The sequence below is a fragment of the Ovis canadensis genome, chromosome 13, assembly GCF_042477335.2.
Source record: "Ovis canadensis isolate MfBH-ARS-UI-01 breed Bighorn chromosome 13, ARS-UI_OviCan_v2, whole genome shotgun sequence".
NCBI lineage: Eukaryota > Metazoa > Chordata > Mammalia > Artiodactyla > Bovidae > Ovis > Ovis canadensis.
In genome coordinates this window covers 75,248,880-75,263,967 of record NC_091257.1, presented here as the reverse complement: position 1 = coordinate 75,263,967, position 15,088 = coordinate 75,248,880, and the positions used below count along the sequence as shown (strand labels likewise).

General features: G+C 48.6%; 2 protein-coding genes across 4 annotated transcripts in view; one reads left to right on the top strand and one right to left on the bottom strand.

Moving 5' to 3' along the window:
* Positions 1–12,895, top strand: part of FAM110A (family with sequence similarity 110 member A) — a 74,375-nt gene extending 61,480 nt beyond the window's left edge. The window contains exons 1-3 of one of the 2 annotated variants that reach the window (XR_011247993.1): positions 9,356–9,515; positions 10,180–10,262; positions 12,635–12,895. The gene's annotated coding sequence lies outside the window, so the exon portion shown is untranslated. Of the gene's footprint in view, positions 1–9,355; positions 9,516–10,179; positions 10,265–12,634 lie in introns of those variants that run through there. The other variant, XR_011247994.1, reaches the window with a different exon arrangement.
* ANGPT4 (angiopoietin 4) overlaps positions 1–15,088 on the bottom strand; it is a 46,999-nt gene that overhangs the window by 25,479 nt on the left and 6,432 nt on the right. The gene's annotated exons all lie outside the window — the stretch shown is intronic.

Genomic DNA, 15,088 nt, shown 5'->3' with positions numbered 1-15,088 from the left:
CAACCTGTGACACAGGGACAGTAAACACTGCTTCTTTTGTGGGAGGAAGCATTTGAAAAGGGCCTTGAAGGAAAGGAAATAGTTTTGATAGACAGAGCCTGGGGGAGGAAGGAAGGAGCTCTGGATAGAATACAGCTGAGCGCATAGGCAGGAGAGTCTCAGTGGCCAAGGAGATCTGCTGAAGTCTGCTTTTTTTCCTGCATTATCTAAATGAAAAAGACTTCATCTGGTAAATGGAGAAGCAATTGTGGCCCACTCATCCAATAAACTCTACTCAGCAATAAAAAGGAATGAATTACTGATGCATTCAACAGTAAGGAGTCACCTCCAATAGTAAACTGCATTGAAAAGAGCCAGACTTAAAAGGCTACAGACTGTGGGATTCCATTCATACGACTTTCTGGAACAGTCAGAATCACTCGTTGCTAGAAGCTGAGGCCCAGGGGTGGGGATTCACAGCAAAGGGACACAGGGGAACTTTGGGGGGATGTTGGTAATATTTTGTATTGTGTGACGGCGGTTACATGACGATATACATTTGTCAAACTCAGAGCTGTACATTAAAACGGTGAATTTCACTGTATGTGGACTATATCTCAATATAAAACAAATCCACCAACACAAGGTTCTATAAAATGTCCCGTATAAAACATGTGTTATATAATATGTGTTATATATAAATATGGGCTTCCCTGGTGGATCAGATGGTAAAGAATCTGCCTGCAATGCAGGAGACCTGGGTTCAATCCTTAGGTTGGAAAGATTCCCTGAAGAAGGGCAGGGCAACCCACTCCAGTATGCTTGCCTGGAGAATCTCATGGACAGAGGAGCCTGGCAAGATACATTCCGTGGGAAACATATGTTATAAATGTGGTTCCTCAAACTAATCCCTCACCTTCTGAATTTCATTTATGTAGTCAAAAAATTATTTCTTGAATACCTATTAAGTGCTAGATCCTATTTTAGGTACTCAAGAATAAGGAATGAACAAAACTGGCAAGCTTTCTGATTCCAGGACACTTCCATTGACGATATCAGTTAAATTCCAATAGTGACGAGTGCTACAAAGAAAATAAGACAGGGTAGTGAGCGGGGTCAGGGGCATGTTTAGCCACAATGGCAGGGAAATGCTCAGCAGAGGGGGCCATCTGAGCTGAGCCGACGTGAAGAAGCCAGCTGTGGGAAAGTCGGGAGGAAGGGAATTCCAGGAGGGAAAGGCAGTGCAAAGGCCTTAAGGTGGGAATGTGTCTGGTGTGTCAGAGAATCAATAAGATCAATAACAACGATATGTCCTTCCTGTCTCTTTCGTAGAACTGGTTCACATTTGGGAAAAGCATTTTGTCAACTACAGATAAAAGCCAAGGCAGAAAGAAAGAGTAGTGCCTTATGTATGATGAGCCTGGGCTTGAATCACAGCTCTTTAGCTAAATGGCTCTGTGACCTTGGGCTATGTGACCTCTACCTCTTTGGGCCGCTTCTCTAGAATGCAGATAATCGTAGCTCCTATCTCCAGATGGTAGGCAAGATTCCAGGCATGATCCATTTAAAAGGCCTAGAGCATGATTACATAATTGACACATGAACAATTCTGGTATGTCTGTAAGTCTGTATCAAGGGTTACCAAGCAGCTGTTGAAAAGAATGAGGTCGACCTTCATCAGGAGTAAACGTGAAAAGATGTCCCAGATACACTCTTGAGAGAAAAAAGCAAGATACAGAACACTACCTACAGTGTGGACCCATTTGTGTGTAAGAAATCCCAGATGATGTGTTTTCATGTGTATTCAGATAAAGGTCTGCCTCCCTGGTGGCTCAGGGGTTAAAGCGTCTGCCTCCAATGTGGGAGACCCAGGTTCGATCTCTGGGTCGGGAAGATCCCCTGGAGAAGGAAATGGCAACCCACTCCAGTATTCTTGCCTGGAGAATCCCATGGACGGAGAAGCCTGGTAGGCTACAGTCCATGGGGTCGCAAAGAGTCGGACACGACTGAGCGACTTCACCCTTCACCCTTCACCCAGATAAGGTCTAGGAGACACAAACTAGTAACCGTGGTGCTTTGCTTCAGGGAAGGTGATTACAATGGTGGTGATGGTAATGTTTTGTTTTTGTTTCTTATATTCTGTATCTCTAAATTGTTTCTATTCTAAAAAAACAGAATGAGATTGTATACACGTGTTAGGTAGGTAGAACAGGGAAAAGGAGTCCGAAATGGCGGTGGCTACAAGACAAGGAAGGGAAAAGCCCGCGAAAGAGGACCTCAGGTAAAACAAACGACACTCCTGGCTGGCCCAATTTACACAGGACAGGCCCAGGGAGAGAGAAACATGTAAATAGAGGAGCCAAAGCCAGCTCTCTCTCTCTCTCCCCCGCACGCTGGGGCACGCTCTTCTCCTCGTGTCTTTGGATCGACGTGCCCTCACGCCTCGAAGATGGATTTTCCTGCTATCTTCTAAATAAAATAGAGCTGTAACACTGATTTATCTTAGAGCTATAACACGGTCCATTCGAGACCTGAGAGCTATAACACGGTCTATCCAAGACCTGAGAGCTGTGACTCGCCGAGGGGGCTTTAATGTCCGTCACTCCAAATCTTTGTTGTGCGAGACAAAGAATTGAGGAACACACACTCGTGTGACACAGGCATGCTTCATTTTATCATGCTTTGCAGATATTGCCTTTTTTCTTCTTTTTTTTTAACAAATTGAAGGTTTGCTGTGCCAAGCAAGTTTGTTGGTTCCATTTTGCCAACAGCATTAACTAACTTTATGCCCCTGTGTCATATGTTGGTAATTCTCACAGTATTTCTTTTTCATTACTATTATATTTTTATAGTGATCTGTGATCAGGCATCTTTGATGTAATTACTATGAAAGATTATGACTTGCTGAAGGCTCAGATGATGGTTAGCATTTTTTAGCAATGAAGTATACTTTAATTAAGGCCTGTACTTAAAAAAAAAAGACATAATGCTATTGTACACTGAATGGACTACAATATAGTGTAAAAATAACTTTGCAATGCACTGGGAAACTAAAAATTTCATGATTCTCTTTACTGCAATATTCACTTTATTTTCAGCAGTTTGGAACCAAACTCTCAATATTTTCAAGGTCTGCCTGTACAGATATAATTACTATAATACTGAAAAGCCAGTATGTCAGCCAGGCATTCTTAACAGCTATTCCTGGATCCCTGAGGGATCTGTGAATAGAATTCAGGGAATCTGTGGACTTGGATGGGAAACAGTTTTGTTCAGTTTGGTTTTTTATTTTGCTAATCTCTAACTGAAAGGAGCTTCTCCTACAGTGATGAATGTAGGCCACAAATTACTGCAGCGGTGGTAGTACGCGTGACGGTCACCAGCAGACATCACAGATAATCCCGTGTCTCACTCCAGTGGACAGTTATGACATACTGTTTATGCTTATTACAACTTCAAAATGATGGAAGGGGGCCTTCCTGGCAGTCCAGTGGTTAAGAATCCATCTTCCAAGACAGGAGTTGTGGATTCATTCAATCCCTGGTCAGGGAACTAAGATCCCACATGTCATGGGGCAACTAAGCCCGCACAGTGTAACTTCTGAGCTCACGTGCTCTGGAACCACAACTAGAGAAGCCCAAACACTGCGGTGAAGATCCTGCATGCCGCAAGACACAACACAGCCAAAAAAACAAACAAACAAAAAATGACAGCAAGTACTAGATCCACCAGAGGTCTTGTTATTCAACAGACTAGTACAGAAGTACTATATGACTGTATCACACATCTGCTCTTTTTTCTTTTAATTTGGTTGTTAATTGGAGTATAATTGCTTTAGAATGTTGTGTTAGTTCCTGCTGTACAACAATGTAGATCAGCTCTATGTATATATCCCTTCCGCCCCTGCATCCCACCCCTTTAGGTTGTCACAGAGCTCTGAGCTGAGCTCCCTGCGCTGTGTAGCAGCTTCTCACTAGCTATCTATTGTACACATGGTGTGTGCGACTCTCTCATCACACATCTGCTCTGAAAAATATTTGATATCTGTATCTCAAGGCAATGTATTTCCTTTGTAAATCTATGCATACACAATTTTTTTTTTTTTTTTTTGGCTGCGCTATCTTCATTACTGCTAGCGGGCTACACAGGCTGTAGCCACACAGGCTTCAGTAGTTATGGCACAAGGGCTTAGCTGCTCCAAGGCATGTGGAATCTTCCTGAACCAGGGCTCCAACCCAAGTCCCCTGCATTGGTAGGTGGATTCTTAATACCTGGACAACCAGGGAAATCCTGAAGCATGTAATTATATATGTTTAAAGACATTCTTCTGAGAGAGTCTGTAGATCTTTATCAGGTGCCAGAGGGACCCAGGGCACAGGAAAGGCTGAGACTCTGAAAACCCCTCCCACACACATCTCGGCACGAGTGGACACACAGTGGGCCACTAAATCTGGGTGCAGGGCCTTTGCTAGCAGTTCTTCTGGTGCTTGGAAGGATGTCTGGAAGTTTCTAGGTGTTCCATGAATATTTGTTGGGCTGAATGAATGGATAGATTGGACATCTCCCCTCCTGGAAGAATTCGCTCTGAAATAAACTACCCCATGTAGATCTGTGGTATAGCCATTGGCAAATAGAACAGCAGGAAAGCAGAGAAGTGCTTTTATAAAACCATGGAACCCCAGCCTGAGCTGCCTCGTGGCTTGCCACTTTTCACCTTTGTGCTTCCATTTCGCCATCAGTAGATGGGGTGGTAACAGTACCACTGTGTAGGGTTGGAGTGAAGAGGGAAGATGTGGACCTCGTAGAAAAGGGCCCGAGCAAATAGAGGCTCAGACGTGCAGAGTCACTTCCCTGAGGTCACCCAACAAGTTGGCAGTTGCTGGATTCATATCCAGGTCTGCTGATTTGAGAGGCCGGGAGGTCAGGTCCGGTGAGCAAGAAAGAAACTCTAAGCATATACCAGCAATGAATAGGCTCCTATCCGCCTGCTTCTAGTCTATACCAATATCAGTGCACCATTCCATACCCTGCATCTTTTTTCTTAATGTAATTTGGAGATTGCTCTATGTTCATCCAGAGGAACTTGCCTTGCTGTTTGAAGTGCTCCTCTGGTCCCCTATCGCTGGGTCTGCAGGTCATTTCCAGGCTTTTGCCATCACATCAGGGCTGCTGGGAACATCCTGCCCACTTGTCACTAATCCCTTTGCAAGGCTGCTTGGGGATAAATCCCTCAAACCATAGCAGCCGCTTTAAAGGAAGGACACTTGAAATTTGGACTAACTGCTCTGGGCAGAGGGTTGTGTCTGTGGTTCTCACACTGCGTTTGAAAGTGGGTTGCTGGGGTCTGTCCACAGAGCCAGGGTGTTACCTACTCAAATCCTTCAGCACACATCCACATGCCCCAATCTCAGGAGCTTCCAGAGCTTCTCCTGTCGGCTCTCTTCGGACTTTCAGTCTGCCCACAAGTGTCACCTCCTCTGATGGCCACCCCATCAAAGGTAAGTGCACCCCCAGCCCTACTGCACCTGCCATGACTGGTTTCGTCACAGCATGTCACGTGTCTGAAATCACTGCAGTTGTTTCCTATTCGCCTGTCTCCCGCCATGGGAATGTCAGCTGCAGGAGTACAGGGGTGCCCTGTTCATGGCTCTACCCTCTGTGCCTCAAGGAGTGCCAGTAGCTATACCAACTCAGTAACAAATAAGAGGGGCTCAGTAACCATTTGTTAGAAAAACCCAAATAGGTCCGTTCTGTGTAAAGGGCACCAGATTTCCATGGACTATTAGTTTGGGTGCTAGAAATAAGTTTGGAGACTCTGACTCAGCCCCAGCTGCCCCCTGGATCCCTGTGAGAGGCATGGCCAGAGGGGTCAGAGAGTTTGGAGAGACCACTAGTTCAAGGGCAGGAAGAAAAGGGGAAGCTGGAGGGAGGGGAGAGGAGCAGAGGGAGGCTCACAGCAAGGGAGGGAGCCAGTTTGAGGCATCTGAAGGAGAAATTTCCAGAAACCTGACACAGTCTTGGGGCTCATTTGTCTGTTGAGCAAACTCATTCAGAAGCACTGGACCCATGCGGAGCACTGGGAGGAGAGCAGTGACTAGAGGAGGCTCGTTCCTGCTTCAGAGGTGGTGCCAGGCATTGCCCCGAGGGCCTTATTTGGTCTGTTTAGGATCTTGACTTGTCTCATTGCCCCCATTTCACTGCCAAGGAAAAGGAGCACAGAGAAGACGAGCCCATTGCCCAAGTCTCACAGTTTGTGAATGGCAGAGGCTGGCTCAGGACCAGGCCATCGGGCTCCTGAGACCACGGCTGTCGCCACTTCAGTGGGCTGCTTGTGGCCTCCGGATTCCAAGGAAGCCCCAGTGATCTCCTCCCCTCCCAGTTCTCATGTCCCCGTGTCATCAGACTGGCCAGTGTGAACAGGATACTGGAGACGTGGTGGTGGTGAGCCAGGCTGACGTCATCACATCGTGGCATCATCGCATAGTAGCTTGCCGTTTCTCCCTCCTGAATCTCTTGCTCTGGAGGAAGTTGACCACCATGTCCTGAGGATCCTCAAGCAGCCTGAGAACCCATCTGGAGAGGAACAGAGGCCTCCCACCACGGGCCTGTACTGCCCTCCCAGCCGTATGCTGGGGCCACCTTAGAGGCTGATCCAGTCCCAGTCAAGCCTTCAGGGGACCACAGCCCCAGCTGACACTCGAGTATAATTGCATAGAGAAAAGACCCAAGTCAGAACTACCTTATCAAGCTTCTCCTGATTCCTGACTCCCAGAAACTGTGAGAGATAATAAATGTTTGTGGGTTCAATTAACTTGCTGAATGAAAGTGTGAAAGTGAAAGTGAAAGTGTTAGTTGTTTGGTTTGTGTCCGACTCTTTGCGACCATGGACTATAGCCGGCCAGGCTCCTCTGTCCATGGAGTTCTCCAGGCAAGAATACTGGAGTGGGTTGCCATTTCCTTCTCCAGGAGATCTTCCCAACCCAGGGATTGAACCTGGATCTCCTGCATTGCGGGCAGATTCTTTACCGAGCCACCAGGGAAGCCCAGCTTACTGAATGCCTTCAGTTCAGTCAGTCAGTTCAGTCGTGTCCAACTCTTTGCTACCCCATGAATCGCAGCATGCCAGGCCTGCCTGTCCATCACCAACTCCCGGAGTTCACTCAGACTCACATCCATCGAGTCAGTGATGCCATCCAGCCATCTCATCCTCTGTCGTCCCCTTCTTCTCCTGCTCCCAATCTCTCCCAGCATCAAAGTCTTTTCCAATGAGTCAACTCTTCGCATGAGGTGGCCAGAGTACTGGAGCTTCAGCTTTAGCATCATTCCTTCCAAAGAACACCCAGGACTGATCTCCTTCAGAATGGACTGGTTGGATCTCCTTGCAGTCCAAGGGACTCTCAAGAGTCTTCTCCAACACCACAGTTCAAAAGCATCAATTCTTCGCCGCTCAGCCTTCTTCACAGTCCAACTCTCACATCCATACATGACTACTGGAAAAACCATAGCCTTGACTAGACGGATCTTAGTTGGCAAAGTAATGTCTCTGCTTTTGAATATGCTATCTAGGTTGGTCATAACTTTTCTTCCAAGGAGTAAGCATCTTTTAACTTCATGGCTGGAATCACCGTTTGCAGTGATTTTGGAGCCCCCAAAAATAAAGTCTGACACTGTTTCCACTGTTTCCCCATCTATTTCCCATGAAGTGATGGGACCGGATGCCATGGTCTTCGTTTTCTGAATGTTGAGCTTTAAGCCAACTTTTTCGCTCTCTTCTTTCACTTTCATCAAGAGGCTTTTTAGTTGCTCTTCACTTTCTGCCATAAGGGTGGTGTCATCTGCATATCTGAGGTTATTGATATTTCTCCCAGCAATCTTGATTCCAGCTTGTGTTTCTTCCAGTCCAGCGTTTCTCATGATGTACTCTGCATATAAGTTAAATAAGCAGGGTGACAATATACAGCCTGACATACTCCTTTTCCTATTTGGAACCAGTCTGTTGTTCCATGTCCAGTTCTAACTCTTGCTTCCTGGCCTGTGTACAGATTTCTCAAGAGGCAGGTCATGTGGTCTGGTATTCCCATCTCTTTCAGAATTTTCCACAGTTTATTGTGATCCACACAGTCAAAGGCTTTGGCATAGTCAATAAAGCAGAAATAGATGTTTTTCTGGAACTCTCTTGCTTTTTCCATGATCCAGAGAATGTTGGCAATTTGATCTCTGGTTCCTCTGCCTTTTCTAAAACCAGCTTGAACATCAGGGAGTTCACGGTTCACGTATTGCTGAAGCCTGGCTTGGAGAATTTTGAGCATGACTTTACTAGCGTGTGAGATGAGTGCAATTGTGTGGTAGTTTGAGCATTCTTTGGCATTGCCTTTCTTTGGGATTGGAATGAAAACTGACCATTTCCAGTCCTGTGGCCACTGCTGAGTTTTCCAAATTTTCTGGCATATTGAGTGCAGCACTTTCACAGCATCATCTTTCAGGATTTGAAATAGCTCAACTGGAATTCCATCACCTCCACTAGCTTTGTTTATAGTGATGCTTTCTAAGGCCCACTTGACTTCACATTCCAAGATGTCTGGTTCTAGATGAGTGATCACACCATCGTGATTATCCGGGTCATGAAGATCCTTTTCGTACAGTTCTTCTGTGTATTCCTGCCACCTCTTCTTAATATCTTCTACTTCTGTTAGGTCCATACCATTTCTGTCCTTTATTGAGCCCATGTTTGCATGAAATGTTCCCTTGATATCTCTGATTTTCTTGAAGAGATCTCTAGTCTTTCCCATTCTGTTGTTTTCCTCTATTTCTTTGCATTGAATGCCTTAGGGTGACTTGTTCTAGATAAGTACTGTCCTGCTTTCGCAGAGGTCACAGAGGTCAGACACTCTTGCTCACAGGTGGCCCACCCCTCTTGCCTGGCAGATCGAATCCCCTCCTGTCACCTTCAGGCTACAGTTTACCAATGGAACTAACTAGTTTTATTTTCCCAGTGGAAATAACATTGTATCTGTGGACTTGAAGGCCAAGGTTGGCCCCTCCTCTGCCCATCTCCAGCCCCTCCCATCCCCTTGGGCCCACACAGGCCCTGACCCCTGGGCTCAAGGCAGAGGGGATTTGTCTTGTTTTTTTCAAGCAGCCAGGCCCAGCCTTCCTCGGCTGTTTTCCTCCCTGCAGAAGATTCTGTTGATTTCCTTCTGGGTCAGGGCTCAGCGGAGTGAGTAGGCAGGGAGCCAGGGCTGGAGAATGTCTTGCACCAACAGCCTGTAGAGGAGGGATGCGCTTTTCAGCTCTTAGCTTAAGTTGCAATTCCCGATTCCCGGCACAGGCCTGGCTCCGCCCAGCTTCCAGCTGCAGCGTTGAGTCTAGCGGGCCTGGCACACGGCACTGAGAGTCAGGCGCTGGTTCCATCACTGCTTTGCTGTGTGCTTTCTGGACCAGTGACCGAGCTTCTCTGAGCCTCAGTGGCCTCATCAGAAAATGGGGCTGATTTCTCCTCGCAGAGGGGCTGGCGTGAGCCCCTCTGCCGCCTGGATGTGAGTGCTTCTCGTTAGCTGGGGCAGGGCAGCCAGGGCCTTGGCCTCAGCTGTCCCTTTATGGTTGTCTGTGTCCAAACCTTGATCTTGGGAGGACTGTCAACAGTGAGGCCCAGCAGATGAGTCCTTCTTACTCTCCCAAGTGTAGGAGCTGGGAGTTTAAACAACAGGGTGATGTTTCCTGCAGTTGCTCACCTCCCCGCCACTTGGGCATCAGCCCTTACCTGGAGTGGGATAGTGTGTCCATTTTGCTTGGAAAATGTCTACTTAGTGCTTATTATGTGCTGGACACTGTTCTAGCCACTATGTGTGTTAAATCCCTGTTGCCACCCTCTGTGGTAGGTGATCCTATCAACCTATTTTACAGATGAGGCACAGAGAGGTTAAGCAACTTGTTTAAGGACAAACAGCTCACCAGGGGCAAGTCCAGGATCTCTGGGAATGATTCTCTTAGGCTACACTTCAAAGCTGGCGTGGCTGAAGTGACCAAGTGACAGCACTTTCCCACCTCCACCGCCCCAGCTCCCCCTGGGGGAAGGGAGTCAAGTGCCCTCTAGATGCAGGGAAGCCTTGCTCGAGTATCTCCCCCAGGTAGCACCAGGCTTTCCTGTCTGAGGAACTCTGGTGGGTAACTCTGCCCTTGTCTGATCTTCCTCCTCTGCAGGCTGGAGGGAAAGAGCAATTGCTCCCCACTTGAAAAATGAGTTTAATCCAAGACCCAGAGAGGCCAAGCGTTACCCACAGCTGGTAAGTAAGGAACTGAATCCAATGGCTAAGCTCTTTCTGCTCACCCGTCACTGGTGGGCGAGGCTGACCCTGAAGACAGGGTGACAGGGATAGGACCAAGGTCAGGCAGGGAGGAGAGGAGCAGGTCCAGATGTCCACAGCCACTGCCCATCACTGGGGGCGGGACAGAAAAGTGGCCATGTCAGTTTCCAGCACCCCAGAGCCTCAAGAGCAGGGTAAGATCTGGGGAGGCTGGTCTCATCTGGGCCACATTCTCCTAACTCTCTGCATTCCAGCCACTGTGAACATTTTTCACTTCCTCGAAATCCCTTTGCTCTGTTATCTCTCAGGGCCTTTGCACTTGCTGGTCCCTGTGCTTGAAATGTTTTCCCCTTCTTTTCCTTGCCTAAGAACTCCTAATCTACTCTTTAGATCTCAGCTCTGTTCTTCTTCCTGGAGCCATTCCTCCATCGAGGTTGGGCCCCTTATTATTTACTCCTAGAACAGGTGAGCCCCTTCTTCACAGCATGTATTAATATCATGATTGATCAGTACACATAAGAAATTACCAGGTTAATGTCTTTGCCGCTGCTCCTGGAGGTGAAAGGCCAAGTCTTCCTTGCTTACTGTTGAATTTCCATCATCTGCACAGTGAGTAGCATGTAAGCTCACAGAAAACATCAATGGCTGCTGCTGATGCTTAGTCGCTCAGTCGTGTCCAGCTCTTTGCGACCCCGTGGACTGTAGCCCGTCAGGCTCCTCTGTCCATGGGATGCTCCGGGCAAGAATAATGGAGTGGGGTTGCCATGCCCTCCTCCAGGGGATCTTCCCAACCCAGGGTTAGAGATCCCAGGTCTCCCGCACTGAACGCGGATTCTTTACTGTCTGAGCCACCAGGGAAGCCCTAACATCAGTGGAGGGGGTGATTGAGCACGTGGAGGAATGAACACTCCTCCTGGCAAATTAAGTTCAGAACTGTGCACGCATGCGTGTGCACACAATTCCCGAGTTTCCTAGCATAAGGACGCACGGCTTTTTCATGAGTTTCCTGACGTGCTGTGTGTGCTCTCACCACTAGGGAGAAGAAGCAAAGTTGTCCCTGACATTGACCCTGGGGTGAATGTAGTCAAGTCACTCCCCCGCCCAGGGGAGTGTACCCATCTGTAAAATGGGCAGCAGGGAGAGGCCATCTGTGATAGTGATTAAGAGTGTGAAGTCTGGAACCAGCTTGCCTGGGTTCAAGCCCACCTCCTTCACCTCTCAGATGTATAAACTCTCTGGGCCTCAGTTTCCCTACTGTAAGTGGGGATCGTAACAATCCTCACCTTTCAGGATGTCGTGAGGTTTAAAGAGTCATGTTTGTAAAACACGTATACTAGTGTCTGGCGCAGAGACAGTCCAGTGTGTGGAGTCGCTACAACAACGCAGTGGCTCCAGAAGACGGAAGAAGCCGTAGCAGAATTTCCGATTTCCCTACAAGCAGATGTGGTGCCAGACACGCTCCCAGGCCTCAGCAGGCACTGGTTATTTGGGCCTCACAGCAAACTCAAGCATGTGCTTACCATGTCCCCAGTTCACAGAGGGAAAAACTGAGACTCAGGCTTTTCCCATATTTGCAGAGCTATAAATCTCACAGACACAAGGTTGGGCGAACAAAGGCTAATTGTAGAAAGAGATGGACAGTGTGACCACTCTACAGGATGTGGGAGGGACCTGGAATAAGGGGTCAGCAACATAGAATTCACAGTAGCTATCTCTGGTAGGGGAGGGAGGCAGGGGCGGGGCAGGGGCTTAAAGGGATTGGTAAAATTTTGTTGCTTAAGCTGGGTTTTAGGGACAAGAAATTTCACCTGATCTTTCTCTCTACCTTTTCATCCATCTGAAACATTTCAGTAACCATTTATAATGCACAGAATGAGCAGCAAGGAAATAACCAGGGGATAGTGATGACGATTTTTTTTCCCTCTGTATCTTCACACAATTCCATATTTCTAAATTTTTGCACTCTGAAAATTAGTCAAAAGCTGAGGAAAACAACTAGGGCTGTTGGCAAGAGGTAGAGCTGGGATTGGACCCCAGGTCAGCATAACTCTGGAGGAAGAGGCCCCAGCCCCTCAGCTGCAGCCTCTCTCCAGCTCATCTCTTTGCCTGGGGGGCCCACTTACAGCTTTTGCAGAGCTTTCCTGTGGGGGTTCCCCTCAGCTGCCTGGGAATCACCTTCCTTTCTTCAGCCTCATTTAGCAGACCGAGTGCTGGACTGGAGTCAGGAGCGAAGGGCCGCAAGTCTCCGCCATCCTAGGCTTCTGAAGCTCTGTTTCTCTGTCCAAGGGACGTAGTTTTACTTTCAGCCTCAAGTCCCAGTCATCTCCTCACCTGCCTGCCTACCCCACCAGGTCTCTACATGCTTTACTTCATTTTGTCCTGACCTGAGGTGCTTAGCTTCGTGCCCCACCACTTTGAAGAAGAGGAAACCGAGGCCCAGGGAAAAGAAAAAGGGACTTTCCCAAGATCAACAGGCAGGATGCAGAAAAGTTGGCATTCCTATGCTGATTCCAAGATGGATTCTTTTCCTGGGCCGAGCATCCTCAGTATGTTTTCCTTTCTTTCTTCCTTCTTTTCTTTTTTTTAAAGATTAAAGAAAAATGTGGACCATTTTTAAAGTCTTTATTGAATTTGTTGCAATATAGTTTCTGTTTTATGTCGTGGTGTTTTGGCAGCAAGGCACGTGGGATCTTAGATGAAAGGTAAAGTCTTAACCACTGGACTGCCGGGGAAGTTCCCCCAGTGTGTTTACAACAGCTGGCTTTCCTGGGCTCTGTCAGACACTGTCTTCAGCCCTGCATGTATATTAATTCATTTAATCTCCATGACAACCTGCAAAGTGGCTTCTACTATTGTCCCTGTTTCACAGACAAGAAAATTGAGGCACAAACTGGCAAAGTGAGAACACACAGCAGCAGCAGAGATGGGATTCAGATTGAATCAGTGGGACCCCAACACTCACACTCGGTTTCTGTTGGATTTACCCTAGTAAATCCCTTGGGGAGGGAGATTGTAACCTCCTAGATGGAGGTTTGGAGTCCACTCAGTTCTCAAGGGCTGTTCTTGAAGACTGAGGTGCTATGTGGATCTTCTCTGGCAGAAGTTCTCCTTGGCCGAGGGCCTCCTGGGTGAAGGGGAACATCTAGCTCCTGTGAGTTTCCCCTCTGGCGGCCAGGGGCCTCTGCTCCCGAGGGCCCAGCTGGGTACCCAGGGACCAGGACACAATGGATGGGTCTTATCGATTAGCCAGGAACTGGTCTAAGTGCTGAGAGTGTGGTTTCTGTCATTAGACAGTCTAAGTGTGAATGTGACCCACCTTTCCTGGTCATGGGACCTTGGGCAAGTCACCTCACCTCTTGGTGCCTCAGTTTTTTCATCTGTGAATGGGCAAGCAATCTTCCTTTATAGACTCATTGTGAGAATTCAATGCAATCATTGTCCCAAGGCACAAAGGACAGTGTCTGGCACACAGGAAGGGCTTCATAAATGCCAGCCATAGCTCCTGGTCTGTTTCTTTATCCTACCCTCTCGCTGGGAGGCAGTATTTTAAATTCCACTTTGCAGAGGTACTACTTGAGGCAGGTGGCTTCCCCAGGGCCCACAGCTGGTCGGCGAGCCCCCTGGGACATGGCCCCTGATTCAGGCTCCATTCCAGGCATTTCAGAGCCAACTCCAGGGCTAAGCAAACACTCAGAGGCCAGAGTCTAGGCAGAGGTGCAGGCTTAAGGGCAGACCTGGGGCCTGTTTTCTCACATTTCCCCTTCAAAGAGCAAAGGGGAGAGAGGATCTGTGTATCTTCCAGCCCAGACTGAGCTCTGGGGACCAGGAGGAGAGAGCCAGGAGTATAGGGCCAGCCGATTCCTCTGGGGAATCCCGCATGAGGGGCCGCACTGCCGCTGCTCCGTGGTCATCCCTAGGCCCAGGGCATCTGTGCCAGCTGTTTCTAGGCTCCTTTCTTGGAAAAGGGAGAAGCATTCTTCCAAGAAGCAGATGCTGTTCTCCCCACCCCCTTCCCCAGCCCCGAACTGTCTAGAGGAGCCAGCAGCGAGGTTAGGAAATCAAACCCCAAGACATTTTGTTCGGCAACTGAGATCCATTTCTTGTTTGGATAACCAAAGGCCGAAAATGCCAAGAATTTACGGGCAGTCTGGGGAGGCCAGGGCAGTTGGGAGTCCTGGCCAGTTTGGGAGGATCTTGGGCTGGGCCAGGACCCCACGCTGTGCTCCCGCTGGATGCTCTTCTGACCCACATCCAGCCAGGCAAGGCCTTACGACCACTGGGCCGAGGGGCTGAGTTATTCTGAGATTTGACGTCAGGGTCCTGGAGAGAACAGCAGAGGCTGGGGGGCTCCTGTCCAGCCCTTGACCCTTCCCTGCTTGGCTTTGGGCACAGAAGGGGAAGAGAAGGAGGCCCCAGCTGAGCCTCGCTGGGAGTGGGGTTCTGGCCATAGTGCCGGTAAGTCCTCCCGGGTGGATGGAGCATGCAGACACCCTGGGAGGTAAAGACAGGAGAGATGGATGGCATAGGAGTGGGCGGACCAGGGCGAGCCTGAGTGCGAGGCAGGGAGAACGCTAGGGAGACGCCAGCCAGACAAGAGAGAGAATGAGAGCGACAGACACCCGCAGACTTGGAGAAGGTGAGTCAAGTTACCGTGGGAGCCACAGGACAAGAGACAGAGAGACACAGAGATAGAGAGAGAGAGGCGGAGATGCACAGGAAGACAGGCAGCGAGGGCTAGCTGTTCTTGGTACAGACGAGAAAGTAGCGGGCTCCCAGGTTTGGGGCTCAGAGTCTGCCCCGCTCCT